We start from the raw sequence: 15,410 nt of genomic DNA, 5'->3' as shown, positions 1-15,410 counted from the left end.
GTTGACACTAACATTCCAAGATTTGGAGAAATTAAATGGAATCTTAATGACCTTAAATGAGAATTCATGAAATTCTCAGAAACAGTTTTAATTCATTTTAATTAAAAGAGGGTCTATCACATATTATATGGGGTAAAGTGGAGGAGTTAAGACAGTGTCCAAAAGTAAAATCAAAATAGGTTGAGTTGTGACATTAAATAGGATGAAAATTACTAGCCTAGTATATATCCACTAATACTATATTCATAACCTTCATCTATGATTATAATTCTTTTTTTTTAAAGATTTTATTTATTTGACAGAGAACAGGATCACAAGTAGGCAGAGAGGCAGGCAGAGAGAGAGAGAGAGAGGAGGAAGCAGGCTCCATGCCAAGCAGAGAGCCCAATGTAGGGCTCGATCCCAGGACCCTGAGATCATGACCTGAGCCGAAGGCAGAGGCTTTAACCCACTGAGCCACCCAGGCGCCCCTATGATTATAATTCTAATGGATTACCTGGCCCTATGGAGGCTTGGGCAGTCAGCTTTGGTCCAACCTGGCCTGCATCCCAAGAGAGCCCAGGCAAGCTAGGGCTAATCCAAAATGGAAACCAAAGTTAGATTTGCATAGTAATTGAAAATATCTATAGATCTAAGTGAATATCTATTTATGTTCCTATCACATATTCACTCTTATAAAAGAATGAACTCGGTATAAAGCTGTAAAAAAAAAAAAAAAAAAAGAAAGAAAGAAAGGATGAATCCCCAAGTTTTGTAGCAACATGGACGGGACTGGAAGAGATTATGCTGAGTGAAATAAGTCAAGCAGAGAGAGTCAATTATCATATGGTTTCACTTATTTGTGGAGCATAACAAATAGCATGGAGGACAAGGGGAGATGGAGAGGAGAAGGAAGTTGAGGGAAATTGGAAGGGGAGGTGAACCATGAGAGACTATGGACTCTGAAAAACGATCTGAGAATTTTGAAGGGGTGGGGGGTGGGAGGTTGGGGGCACCAGGTGGTGGGTATTGTAGAGGGCACGGATTGCATGGAGCACTGGGTGTGGTGCAAAAATAATGAATACTGTTATGCTGAAAAAAAATTAAAAAATTTAAAAAAAAAAAAAAAAAAAAAAAAAGAATGAACTCGGGAACACCTGATGGAAGAGATGCATAAGCCAAAGTATGTAGAAAGGGGTGTGGAGCTTCCATGCCCTCCCTTGGTGCCCCACTCTCCCAGGACCTCCACATGTTCACCAACCCACAAGCTCTCCTAACCCCATCCTTCTGGGGTTTTATGAAGGCTTCATTACATAGGCATGGGTGGTTAAATTGCTGGCCATTATTTGATTGAGTCAAGCTTCAACCTCTCACATCTCCCCAGAGGTTGAGGGATGGGCTTTAAAGTACCAACTGTCTCATCGTGGTTGGTTCCCCCAGCAATCAGCGCCATCCTTCTGGGCTTTCCAAGTCACTTCTCCAATACAAACTCAAATGTGGAGGGAAGGGGCTTGTGATGAGTAATAAGACATTCCTTTCACCTTTATTCCCTGTAGCTATTTCAGGCATCAAGAACAAGAAACCAAATATTATAACAAAAGATGCTCCCATTGCTCTTCCTAAAAATTTCTTTCCAGTTTTATTGAAATATCATTGACATATAATATTGTACTAGTTTAAGGTGCACAGCACAATGATTCATAACACACACACATATATAATGTAGGGAAGTGATTACTATAATAAGTTTTGTTGACATCCATCTCATCATATAGTTACAAAGTTCTCTGTGATGGGAATTTTTAGGATATACTCTCCCGCCAACTTTCACAATGGCTTTTTTTTTTAAATTTATTTATTTGAGAGACAGAGAGAGAGCATGAGAGGGGAGGTCAGAGGGAGAAGCAGACTACCCATGGAGCTGGGAGCCCGATGTGGGACTCGATCCCAGGACTCTGGGATCATGACCTGAGCTGAAGGCAGTTGCTTAACCAACTGAGCCACCCAGGCGCCCCTCTCCCGCCAACTTTCAAAGATGCACTACTGTATTGTTATTGCTTAGGCAGGCCCAAGGGTTTTAGGAGCTCTGCACCAGAAATAGGATGAAGACCAAATATATAGTTTTTATTATAAATTATTATACCATGATTTTATATTATGCTTAACCAACTGAGCCACCCAGGCGTCCCTTATATTATGCTATACTATATATGTAATCCCATTTTAGAGAAAAGGCCAGATCTGTTATTGATGCTAAAGAAAATCTTTTAAGTCAAAAAAGATATGAAACACCACATGGCAGTTTACTGCACTTGCAGAAATATTTGTACAACTGACTTGGGCTGATAAGTTGAAAGCAACCCAGGGATAATGTCAGAGTGGATGTCTAACACTTTCAGGGTGTCTAATGAGCTCTGCCTGAGTTGGGCAGGGAACTTCAAATGAGCAACTGTGACAAGTCAGGTTATAGAAGTGAGGGGAAGAAGCATATGAGTCACAGGATGGTCTCTGAAGGTCAGGATGGAGAGAACACACCCGTACAATGTTGAGACAATCCTCTCCCTTCTGTATGGTATTTTTCGCATTTGGGGATTATTTCACAGGTTAATTTTTTTAAAAGATTTTATTTATTTATTTGTCAGAAAGAGCGCACAAGCAAGGGGGTTGGCAGGGAGAGGGAGAAACGGGTTACCCATCGAGCAGGGAGCCAGATGCGGGGCTCAATCCCAGTACCCTGCAACATGACCTGAGCAGAAGGCAGACGCTTAACCAACTGAGCCACCCAGGTGTCCCTCACAGATTAATTTTAAAATTCTTTCCTGTTGAGACCTATGCTGGCAAGTATCTGCATATCTTGAACTACCTCACTTTTAAGGAAAATGAAATACTTTACAGAGCTCTTAAGGGTACTTTCACCTTAAACTAGAATAAGGAAATTGTGTTTTATGATAAGAAAAAGGGGGGATTGGGAGGAAGGGGCATCGGCAACCCACATCTTACACCAAGGCAAATCATTTAACTTAACGGTGTTGAAAGAAAGAAAAAGGGCACGTATTGCATGGAGCACGGGGTGTGGTGCAAAAACAATGAATACGATTATGCTGAAAAGAAAAGAAAAAAAAAAAAAGAATCTCCAGGAAAAAAAAAAAAGTACTAAAGCTATTTACAAAGAAAACCAAATAATGAAAAATTGACCAAATTACACGCAGTAACTCTGTGCTTAGTAGCCAGTTAATCACGGTATCAACGCAGGTCTATCTAGCACCCAGTGTTTTGAGGGATAAATAACAGACAAATAGAATATTGGAGAAAAGAGGATTTCTGAGGGCTTTTTTTTTTTTTCCCATTTTTATAACAAAGAAAGTGATGCACTCAAGGAGATCTTAATTGAGTTCATACAGCCAGGCAATATATTTAAGTATTTGGTATGTTAAGGCTATGTTAAATATCAGAGCAGGTTTTCTGAAGCAAAGATATTGGTGTTTAAATAAAAATTTAAAGAGGATCACAGTCCAGCAGTGGAAACTAGGGCTTTTTCTTAATCCAGCTATTAGTGCAGAATAAGTTAGGACAATCACCAGACCCACAGGCACTGCTGAATTTCTACTAGGTGTCAATGGCATGTCACAAAGGAGCTGTTGGTAGATTGTGGGTAAAATGAATGAACCTGCAGAGATACACAGAGTAATACTTGAATCTTCTGAGTCAATCTGCAAAAGCCACCCTCTTGTGCATGGGAGTTTATCTTTTTCTTTTTTAATAATTTTTAAAATTATGTCAGTCACCATACAGTACATCATTAGTTTTTGATGTAGTTAGTGTTCCATGAATCATTGTTTGTATATAACACCCAGTGCTCCATGCAATATGTGCCCTCCTCAATACCCATCACCAGGCTCACCGATCCTCCCCACCCCCCTCTCCTCTGAAACCCTCAGTTGGTTTCCTAGAGTCTAGAGTCTCTGATGGTTTGTCTCCTCCTCTGATATTCTCCCCTTCATTTCTTCCCTTCCTTCCTCTAATGTCCTCGATGCTATTCCTTATGCTCCACAAATAAGTGAAACCATATGATAATTGACTTTCTCTGCTTGACTTATTTCACTTAGCAAATCTCCACCGGTCCCATCCATGCTGATATAACAGTTGGGTATTCATCCTTTCTGATGGCTGTGTAACATTCCCTTGTATATATGGACCACATCTTCTTTAGCCATTCATCTGTTGAAGGGCATCTTGGCTTTTTCCACAATTTGGTGACTGTGGCCATTGCTGTTATGAACATTGGGGTACATATGGCCCTTCTTTTCACTACCTCTGTATCTTTGGGGTAAATACCCAATAGTCCAATTGCCAGGTCATCAGGTAGCTCTATTTTAATTTTTTGAAGAGCCTCCACACTGTTTTCCGAAGTGGCTGCACCAACTTGCATTCCCACCAACAGTGTAAGATCATTCTCCCCTTTCTCCACAGTCTCTTCAACATTTCTTGTTTCTTGTCTTATCAATGTTTGCCATTCTATCTGGTGTAAGGTGGTATCTCAATGTGGTTTTGATTTGACTTTCCCTGATGGCTAATGATGTTGAATATTTTTTCATGTGTCTGTTAGCCATCTGTATGTCTTCTTTGGAGAAGTGTCTGTTCATGTCTTCTGACCTTTTTTTTACTTGGTTATTTTTTTGGGGGGTGTTGAGTTTAAGAAGTTCTTTATTGATCTTGGATACCAGCCCTTTATCTGTAGTGTCATTTGCAAAGTTTCCATGGGTTGTCTCTTTGTTTTGTTGTCTATTGCTTTTGCAGTGCATAAGTTTTATCTTGATGAAGTCCCACAAGTTTATTTTCACTTTTGTTTCTCTTGTCTTTGGAGACGTGTTTTGAAAGAAGTTGCTGTGGCCGATGTTGAAGAGGTTACTGTCTAGGTTCTCCTCAAGGATTTTGATGGATTTTAAAAACATGTTTCCTTTTCCTTGCACTATCTGACCTCCATTATAATTTTCTTGAACTGATCTGTCACCTAAAATTTAGACAGCAAAATACCACATCTAGGTATGAGAGCTTAGAAAACCTAACCTCAAATCTAGACTCTGGCCCTTAACAGCCTCTTTCCTTCCTCTGTACAGGAGGCCATGAGGACGCTGCCAGGCAGGGCAGTATTGTCCTTAGAATTAAACATGACAGCAAATGTAAAATGTACATACAGCAAGGGGATTAGAAGAGATTAATCTTCACAAATGGGATTCATCTTCCCTTTCACTTTCCACTCTCCCCCCAGGATGCCCTTTTGAAAGATTCTGGGAGAACCTTCGTTTCTCACTGTCCCTGCTACTAATAGCCACCTAACCTGCCGGGCTGCCTCTGCTGCTTGTCTCCTTCACAGATGGAGAAGGTTGGAATGGGATAGCAGAACAGGAGGAATGAAGACTAATCCTGAGGCTTACAGAAGTGGATGGGAATGGGCCTCACTCCTACGCTAATGGAGTTGGGGGGAGTACACTGCTCCCCCGCACCTCACTTACTAGTGGGAGGGGCTACTTTGCCTCACAAGCAGGAAACAGACTACACCTTTGTCTTCACTGCCCGCCTCATGCATGAGGTTATGAGAAGCCACCCACATCCTTCATTTTTCTGCCACCATGTACATCATACACCTGGATTGAGGTCCAAGGCCCATCTTACTAGAGGCCCAACTGTTTTTTTAGGCAGGATGGACTTGTCTCTTAGTTACAGTGGGCACAGTGACTAGGGCTGAAAATGCTTTTAGGAGCCACAGAAATGTTTTAATTGCTTTTGAAATGAGAAGGAAAAAAATTATTTCTGAGGTTAAAAAAAAAATCCTGTTTTAATACGTGCTAGTAACATGTTAATCTTTATACCAACATAGTCATGAAATATATTTTTTGATTTTTGCTTTTATTTTGGAGGGAGGTTCCTACAAAGACAAAGGTACGAGGGTCTATGACAGTTACAATGTGGCCTAGTGGTCAAATTTCATTACTCTTTTTTCTGTTGATGACCTGGTAGAATCAAACCTGCAATCCCCATCTTGACAGAGTCTGCTCAGTAGCACCAACCTCTCCCATGTGGGAAGGCAGATTAAGAGGTATTACCTTGATTTTAACCCAAGGAATTGTTTCTACTGGATTCATACTAGACATCCTTAGTGGCCATAGAGTGTTTGCCCATTAACAAAACTAACTGTTGGGCTTTTCCTTTTTGTTTTAGTTATTCTTTCAATCTCCTCTATCAATTTACCATGTCTGTGTTACATCAAGTTAAAGCTGGTAGACATCAGAGATGTCCTAGTTCTCCATAATCTCCAAAAGATTTTCCCAGCTGGTTACAACCTACTTCATTCTGGGTTTGTTTGTTTTTTTCCTACATTTCTCTTTCGAATTATTTGGTCCTACCTTATTTCCATTAAAAAATGGAGATTTGTTTAGAATCTGAATTTTTTTAATGTGTGTACATTTTCTTAGACAAATACAAGATAGTTTGTACAATTAAATCTATTTTTCCCTCCCTCATTTTCTCTGTGTGGGTCACTGTCATGACCATTTGGGGACCAGCCCCTTTGGAATTGTCCTCAGAAGTACATTAATTCCTAGCATCAAAGTTTTGATTTTTTTTTTTTCAGTGTTCCAAGATTCATTGTTTATGCACCACACCTAGTGCTCTATGCAATACATGCCCTCCTTTAATACCCAGCTCCGGGCTAACCTATGCCCCTACTCCCCTCCTTTCCAAAACCCTCAGTTTGTTTCTCAGAGTCCATAGTCTCTCATGCTTCATCTTCCTCTCAATTTACCCCAGTTCACTTTTCCTTTCCTTCTCCTAAGTCCTCCGTGTTATTCCTTATGCTCCACAAGTAAGCAAAACCATATGATAATTGACTCTCTCTGCTTAACTTATTTTACTCAGCATAATCTCTTCCTAGTCCCGTCCAGGATGATACAAAAGTTGGGTATTCATCCTTTCTGATGGAGACATATTATTCCATTGTACATATCGAGCATATCTTCTTTTTTTTTTAATTTTTTTTTACTTTTTCAGCATAACAATATTCATTATTTTTGCACCACACCCAGTGCTCCATGCAATCCGTGCCCTCTACAATACCCACCACCTGGTGCCCCCAACCTCCCACCCCCCACCCCTTCAAAATTCTCAGATCGTTTTTGGAGCATATCTTCTTTATCCATTCATGTGTTGAAGGGCATCATGGTTCTTTCCGCAGTCTGGTGATTGTGGCCATTGCTGCTATGAACATTGGGATACATATGGCCCTTCTTTTCACTACATCTGTACCTTTGGGGTAAATACCCAGTAGGGCAATTGCAGGGTCATAGAGTAGATCTATTTTTAATTTTTTAAGGAATCTCTGCACTGTTTTCTGAAGTGGCTGCACCAACTTGCATTCCCACCAACAGTGTAAGAGAGTTCTCCTTTCTCCACATCCTCTCAGAAGATCTAACATGTAAATATTTATGCCCCCAGCATGGGGCCAACTACAAAATTACACGAGCCAACTGCACAAGCTAACTGTTAATCAAAATAAAGAGTTATATTGATATGAATACATTAATTGTAGGGATCTTAACATGCCACTCTCAGTAACAGACAGATCATCTAAGCAGAAAATCAACAAAGAAACAAGAGCTTTGAATGACACATTGGACCAGAAGGACCTCATAGATATATACAGAACATTCCACCCTAAAACAACAGAATACTCATTCTCATGTGCAATGGAACTTTCTCCAGAATAGACCACATACTGGGTCACAAATCAGGGCTCAACCGATACCAAAAGATTGAGATTATTCCCTGCATATTCTCAGACCACAATGCTTTGAAAGTGAAATTCAGCCACAAGAAAAAGTTTGGAAGGAATTCAAACACTTGGAAGCTAAAGACCATCCTGCTCAAGAATGTTTGGATCAACCAGGAAGTCAAGGAAGAACTTAAACAATTCATGGAAACCAATGAGAATGAAGACACATTGGTCCAAAACCTATGGGATACAGCAAAGGCAGTCCTACAGGGGAAATACATATTCAGTAGAATCTGAGATTTTTAGAATCAACCAGGAGTTGTACAAATACAAGGCCTTGGCTTCAAAAAGGAAACTCAGTTGTAGCAATACTTTTCATAGTATATTCTGGCTCTAAGTCACAGAAATCTATTGAAGGGATCTTGTACCACAATTCTAAGGCATTTGATCATAATTTGTTGAGTGTTTACACAGTTTAAGCTGCCGCGCTTGAGTTCAGAGGTCATATGACAGACCCAGTTCTTCAGAATGGTGCAGCGCAATAGTTGATGACTGTTATGGTCTGAATTATGCCTCCCCAGAATTCTTATGTCACAGTCTTAACCCCCAGCACTGAATGTGACCTTATTTGGAAGTAGGATCACTGCAGATGTCATTAGTTAAGACGAGGTCATAAGGGCCCAAATCTGACTATGTCTTTATTACAGGTCAAATTCGGACACAGAGACAAGCACACAAGGAAACGCCATGTGAAGACGAAGGCAGAGATTAGGGTGCTACATCTAGAATCCAAGCAATGTCCAAGATTGCGAGCAAACCACCAAAAGCTGGCAAGAGCATGACATAGATTTTCTCTCTCAGTTCTCAGAAGGAACTAACCCTGCAATATACCTTACTACTAGATTTCTAGCCTCCAGAACTGTGAGAAAACAGATTGCTGTTGCTTAAGCCACTTGGTGTAGGGTACACTGTTAGGGCAGCTGTAGGAAACCTACACAGGAACTAACCGAACTCCTCACATAAAACGACAAATAATTATTACCAAGCAAACCTGAGCTTGTCAAGAGACATTTCTTCTACAGAAAGAAATATGTAAAAAGACACAGAAGTGCAAACCCCTAGTCAATATTTCCACTCCGAAATGAGAGTTGTCTTTTAAAACTTACAAGGGAAAGTTCCATTTTGGTTTTGCTCGTCTTCACTGGAAGAGAAGGAAGTTGGATTTTTCCATTAACACTTCACACTGCCTTCCTCTCCAGCCTGGGTGGTGACTGTGCGGCTGTCAGCCCTCTTGGTGACACCACTCAGCTGTGGTCAGGGTTGGCCTGCGGTGCTGGGTTTGGTGTGGGCCTTTCAACAGACTCATTTATTGGCAGATATCCTTCTACCACAGAGAGAATTTTTTGACCAGGTTGTGGCAATTTGCAATACAAGGATAAACATAAAGGGAACTCTCTGTACTTTTTCATTGTAGAAATAGTCAATATTTAGTACTTAAATGATACATTGTACTCTCCTCTGAATTGCTCTGTGGGAAGCTATTTTAAAATATGATATCTAGGTCCCCAAATAGAAGAACATAATGGCTTCTGATCAACTCTGAAGCTGAAAGGACACTTTGTGGAGCCTTAGCATCAGAAGTAGACTGGTACATTCCCCATCCCAATATATCAGTGATGATAGAACCTGAAAAGTTTCTGAGAACAAACCTTCCCCTATCTTAACATAGAATTTTCGAACATCCTATGGGGATATCCATCTTACATAGCCATCCATGATAATATAGGCAGAAAAAAGTAGTGTAGTTAAATAAAAGGGATGGTCAGAATAGGGATGAAATATATACAAACCCAGATATACAACCAACAGCCTGAAAAACTATTTATGGCAAAGAGCCAGTCTTAGACTAACCAAGAAGACAGGGTGGGGTTAGACAACTTCTGTTATTCAAGGAAAGAGCCAGCTAAGGGACAGGTACTCAGAATTCATTCATTCATTCACTCATTCATTCATTTTTTCATTCATTTGCTTGCTCACTTACTCATTCAACACTACCAAATACACATAAATGTGGTGATCAAATGCACTTGGGCCTTGTCTCATATTGTCCTCAGAGGCTATAGGAGAGGCGGTAACACAAAATTAAGCCAGTGTAGTACAATGGAAGAGAGGAACTCATGTCATCCTAGTTATGGAAATGCCCCTAGATTTGCCCTAGACCTTCAGGAACCAACTCCTATTTCACTAGTTATAACCTCTATCATTTCAGACTCCATGGGATATAGGTTACATGGAATAGAAATTTCCAGATACCTGACAGGTCATAAAGTACTTTCTAAACTGAAATATACTCTCTCTCTCTCTCTCTATATATATATATATATATTTATTTATATACATATTTATATAAATTTATAAATAAATAAATAAATAAATAAAATCTTTAAATATATATATATAAAGATTTTATTTATTTTTTTGTCAGAGAGAGAGTAAGCACTGGCAGACAGAGGCAGAGGGAGAAGCAGGTTCCCTGCCGAGCAAGAAGCCTGATGTGGGACTCGATCCCAGGACACTGGGATCATGACCTGAGCCAAAGGCAGCTGCTTAAACAACTGAGCCACCCAGGCATCCCTCAACATATTTTTAAAAAGATTTTATTTATTCATTTGAGAGAGAGAGAGGTAGAGATAACAAGAGAGAGCACGAGTGGGGAGGAGAGGATGCAGCAGGCTCCCTGCTGAGCAAGAAACCTGATGTGGGGCAACCCTGGGATCATGACCTGGGCTGAAGGCAGTGGTTTAACTGACTGAGCCACCCAGGTGCCCCCATACTCAACATATTTGAATCTTTCTTTGTGACTCAAAAAGCCAAGATTAGGAAAATACTGCTTAACAGTGGTGGGTTCATTACCTTTGCTACCGGGTTCTCAGAGGAACTTGGTGATGAAATGAAAAGAAAAATGACATTCTTTCATTTAAAGTGCTCAGGAAAATTTAGAGCTTAATGTGTTTTTTCTCCTGATTTTTTTCATTCATGACTCATCCCTCTCAGCTAATCCATCAGTAGGTCTTAAGAATACTCACTGGGAAGCACATCCCAGATTCTAAATGCTTCTCCACCTGCACTGCAACCACCCCACCCTCGGACACCATTGTTTTGCACCAGACTACTGTTTTAGCTGCCTTCACTATTACACTCCCGCCCTAGCAATGCACTACAGAGTGAGCTTTTAAAACCATGTATCATATAATATCAGCCCTTGGTTATAATCGTTATGGCTCTTTATCAAGTTAGAATATCCTTGGAATATTCTAGACAGAACTCTAGATAGAATACACTGGGGCATGCAAAGCTCTACACAATCTAGTACCAGCCTGTCTTTCTAACTTTTGTGACACAAGCTTCTCCCTTACTGAACTGTCATTCTGTTCCTCCAATATACACATTATTACCTCAGGGCTTTTCTGTTAGCTGGTTTTTCTTCCCCTAGCTCTCAAATGGATTGCTCTTGTCATCTGGGTCTCAGCTTAGGGGTAACTTCTTCAGGGAGATTTACCTGATCCCTCAATACCAAAATAGTCATCAGGGTACTATCCCATCAACACCTTCTACTTTGCGTCGCACTTACCCCTCTCTGCTGTATTTCTTATTCATTTTTTTCTGCCCTTTTCACAGAACTCTAAGTTCCATGGCAGCAGAGATCTTGTCCTGTCTTGATCACTGTGCCCCAGCATCTTGCACATCCCAGGCCCTCGAATGCCGTTTGTTGAATGACTAAATGTGCTTCTGTTTTACAGTTTGCTAAGAATACTGAGTCAGTTATTTCCATGGAGCTTAAATTATGCTGAAGTTACTCTATTTACTGAGTACATTAAGGATTACAGGAAAAAAACCTTGAGCTGCCCAGCTAGGCCAACAGACACTGAAGAGTTATTCAGATGTCAGAGCCCCAGTGACCCTATGACTGGGCTCCCCCTCAGCCTCAACTCATCCCTCCGGTGCTCAGAAACTTATCTATCTTCTTTGTTTCTAGAGTTCCTTCTACTCTTGATGACGCCTTTTGGGAGTCCTCCATTTGACCTCCCTGAGTGAGAACTGATGAGGACACTGCTGTTGATGAAGCTGCTGATTCAAGAGTCTTCAAAGGCCACTGTCTCACCTCAGGTAGGCTTAAGGTTAATGTTTAGCCACCATGAAAACAGCTGAGGCCAGGATGACAGGGATGGTGTGGAGAGAGGAAACTCCAAAAAGGGGTGTGGGTGAAGCAGCCATTCTGAGCCTTCCCAAAGAGGAAAACATTGTCAAGCAACTCTCCTGTCTGCAGAATATATTGAAAGTTCTAAAATATATAAACATAAAAATGGATGATCAAACCAGGGACTGGCCAAAGTCCCAAAGGATAAGGCAAATACATTCCGAGGACTCATCCTAATTCTGATCTTTTCCCCCAAATTTGTCATCAAAATGTGCAAGCTTGAACAATATTTTATTTTTTTAATAAAGTAAGTTGTTTTTTAATAAGTTGTTTGCAAAATATTTAACTACCAATCATAAATTGCCCTTACATAAAAATATGGTCAGCTGCAAACTTGAAGAAAATGGATATAGAATTGTTTGCAGACTGAAACAACAGAGCTAAATTTTAAGTGTTTTCAGTTTAGGAAAATGGTGCATTTGTTTTTAAAGATTTATTTCAATGTAGCCTCAGTGGAGAGCAGTTTGGCACAGCGTTTCTCAATAAATTAGTATATGTGAGCAAAACTGTATCTACAAGAATATTCACTGCATAATGATTTATAGTAGCAAAAGTCTAGAAATAGCCTATAATCTTATAAATAAGGGACAGATTAAATAAATTATAGTACATTCCTAAAACAGAATACTCTGCAGCTATTAAAAAAAAAAGTGAATCTATGTATATTGATACTGAAAAAAATCTCCAAATGTATGATTAAGAAGTGGAAAAGCAAGGCGTAGAAATGAGGATGCCATACAGTTATTTATGTGGAAAAAAATGTGGCTTTTTAAGAGAGAAAAAGCTGGTTGGGGTGGGAGAGACACTTACTTTTAATCTACAAGCTTTTTCATGATTTGATTTATTAAAATCCAATTCATATATTGCTTAGAAATAGAGAAAAAAGAGGACCTCATTTTCATACTGAGCAAAAAAAAAAAAAAAAAAAAAAAAGAATAGTACTGGCTTTCCACTGAGTTTAAAAGAAAGAGAGAGAAAAATCTGAATATTCAGTATTTCTTACACTGAGAAAAATTAGCCTGTCAGTACCTAAAGAATATACTCATTCTCTGCCATTTTGCCCATTCTGTTCATATAATTTATAATAGGAAGGGCTTAGAAATAGAAAATCCCTAAGTACGGTATAAAGATGAAAAGCATTTGCAATATAGGAAAGTGCCTAATACCAAAGTGTGTGTTCCCAGAGGAAGAACCAGCTAGACACGGACTCTCATCATATCATTGGGCCCTCTGGGGCATTTGTACGTGTACGCAAAACAAATTATATAATACCCCAATTAATGTAAAGAATGCCGTGCAATTCTTCTCTCCTTGAGCTATTACAACAGAATAAATAAATGAGATGTTGGGCTTTACACAACTTGCGTGGCCTTCATCCTTTATCTTCTGCTCTAATACTTACTTGTATTATCTTTGGTGTTACTTAATGAGATAAAACAGGGCATTACAGGGAAATTCGTATTTCCAGTTAGGACAGTATTGTAAATTTATAATTTTAAACACCCCGGATCTTTCATACATGTAACAAGGTTGGATTTTTACAAAAGAGAAAAAAATTCAAAACACATAGGTATGATTTTAAAATAGAAAAATATGCCAGACATTTTCACAGAACAGAAGAGGGGCATCCATTAAATAGAGAAAAGGTGAGCTGAAGTTGAGACACTTGGTCTGTGGATCTTGGAGACTCTAAGTCTGGAAGCTGGCATTTTGAAACTTGTGGAACAATGGGAATTAAAACCGTCTCATGTAAGGTTGAGGGAAATAAAACTGAAGCCCAGCCTACCTTCTAAAATCAGAGGCTGGGATGGATTGGCCTCCCCTGTAAAGGAGGCCAAAATAAAACTATTTGCTATGATTATCTTTGGCTACATCTTCTAATATGCCACGTGTGTGGGGAGACAGTACGGAGAAAGAGAGCCTCCATGCCAGCAACGGCACTCAGCTGTTTACCAGCTTGCGGAATGGAGATGTAATTATTTTCAATATTTTCCAGCATAAGATGCCCTGAATATCCAAGAGCAGCCTGAATCAGAAATCTGGGTCCTGAGGAAAAGAGTGGTGGCAACCATGAAGCCAGTAATCAATGCTGGAGGGTTGCCAAAGGGAAGAAGAAAAAAAAATACTGTTGCTTGAGATGAACTTTTAAATAGTCATTCCACACATAAGAGGACTCCAGATGCCAACAAAGTCAGCAACTTGGAGATCAGTTTATCTAAGGACAAAGACAGTTTGCCCATCTGAATATTAGCTTAAATTTAGTGTGCGAAGGATGCTCAAAGAAAGGGAGAACACCTCTTCCCTAAAATACTAAACAGAAACAAACAGAGAATTAGTAAATTAAAGCACAGTCCTAAGGAATTGATCCATAGCATAGTGCAGAGAGAAGAAACAGACTGAAAAATGTAAAAGTGGCTGAGAGACATGGAGGCTGCAGTGTATCTATCAGAGGCCCCAGGAAAAGGGAGTAGAGAGAAGATGAGAGAGGAACAACATTCCAAGGGGAAATGGCAGAAGATATCATCCAGAATTAGAGAAATACTTGCTTTTTCAGATTTAAAGTGTACACACAGGACTGAGATAAATAAATAAATGAGCCACAAAAATCCAGACCCAGAAATTGACTTGATATTTTATGTCAAGTATAAAAAGAAAAAAAAGTACAAATTACCAGATCAAGAAGATAGATGACAATCAGAATAAAAGTGGATTTCTGTCAACAACAATAGATGTTAAAAAGCAATGGGATAGATGGATTCCAGGAAGACTGTGGATTCAGAAGCAGGATAAGTCTCTCCATATAGACAACAACAGTGCTGGCAGAATACGTATATTCAACTATTTTGGAAACCTGGAGTCTGTGAAAGGCTTGCCAATTTCCAGGGGGAGTGTTCCCACTGTGTGGGGATGTAACTGGTACAGCCTCTGTAGAAAAGAGTATGTCAGTTCCTTAAAAAAATGTACCATATGGTCTAGCAATTCTACTTCTAAGTTATATTCAGAAAATTGATGGGGCGTTTGGGTGTCTCGGTCTGTTAAGTGACCGACTCTTGATTTTGGCTCAGGTCATGATCTCAGGGTTGTGGGATAGAGCCCTGTCCTATACTGGGCTCCACACCGAGCAGGGAGTCTCCCTGAGATTCTCTCCCTCTTCCTCTGCCCCTTCCTGTCCCCATACGCTCACAGTGCTCTCTCTCTCTCTCTGTCTAAAAAAAACAAACAAAAATAAAAAATAAATAAAATTTTAAAAATATTGAAAGCAGGGACTCAAAGAGATATTTATACATCTATGTTCATAGCAGCATTATTTACAATATTGAAAATGTGGATATAATCCAAGCATCCATCAATGGATAAACACAACGTGCTAAACACATACAATGGAATATTACTCAGTCTTAAAAA

Source organism: Lutra lutra, chromosome 5 (assembly GCF_902655055.1).
Source record: "Lutra lutra chromosome 5, mLutLut1.2, whole genome shotgun sequence".
Taxonomy (NCBI): Eukaryota; Metazoa; Chordata; class Mammalia; order Carnivora; family Mustelidae; genus Lutra; species Lutra lutra.
The sequence above is the reverse complement of the archived record's forward strand: the minus strand, read 5'-3'. Positions refer to the sequence as shown.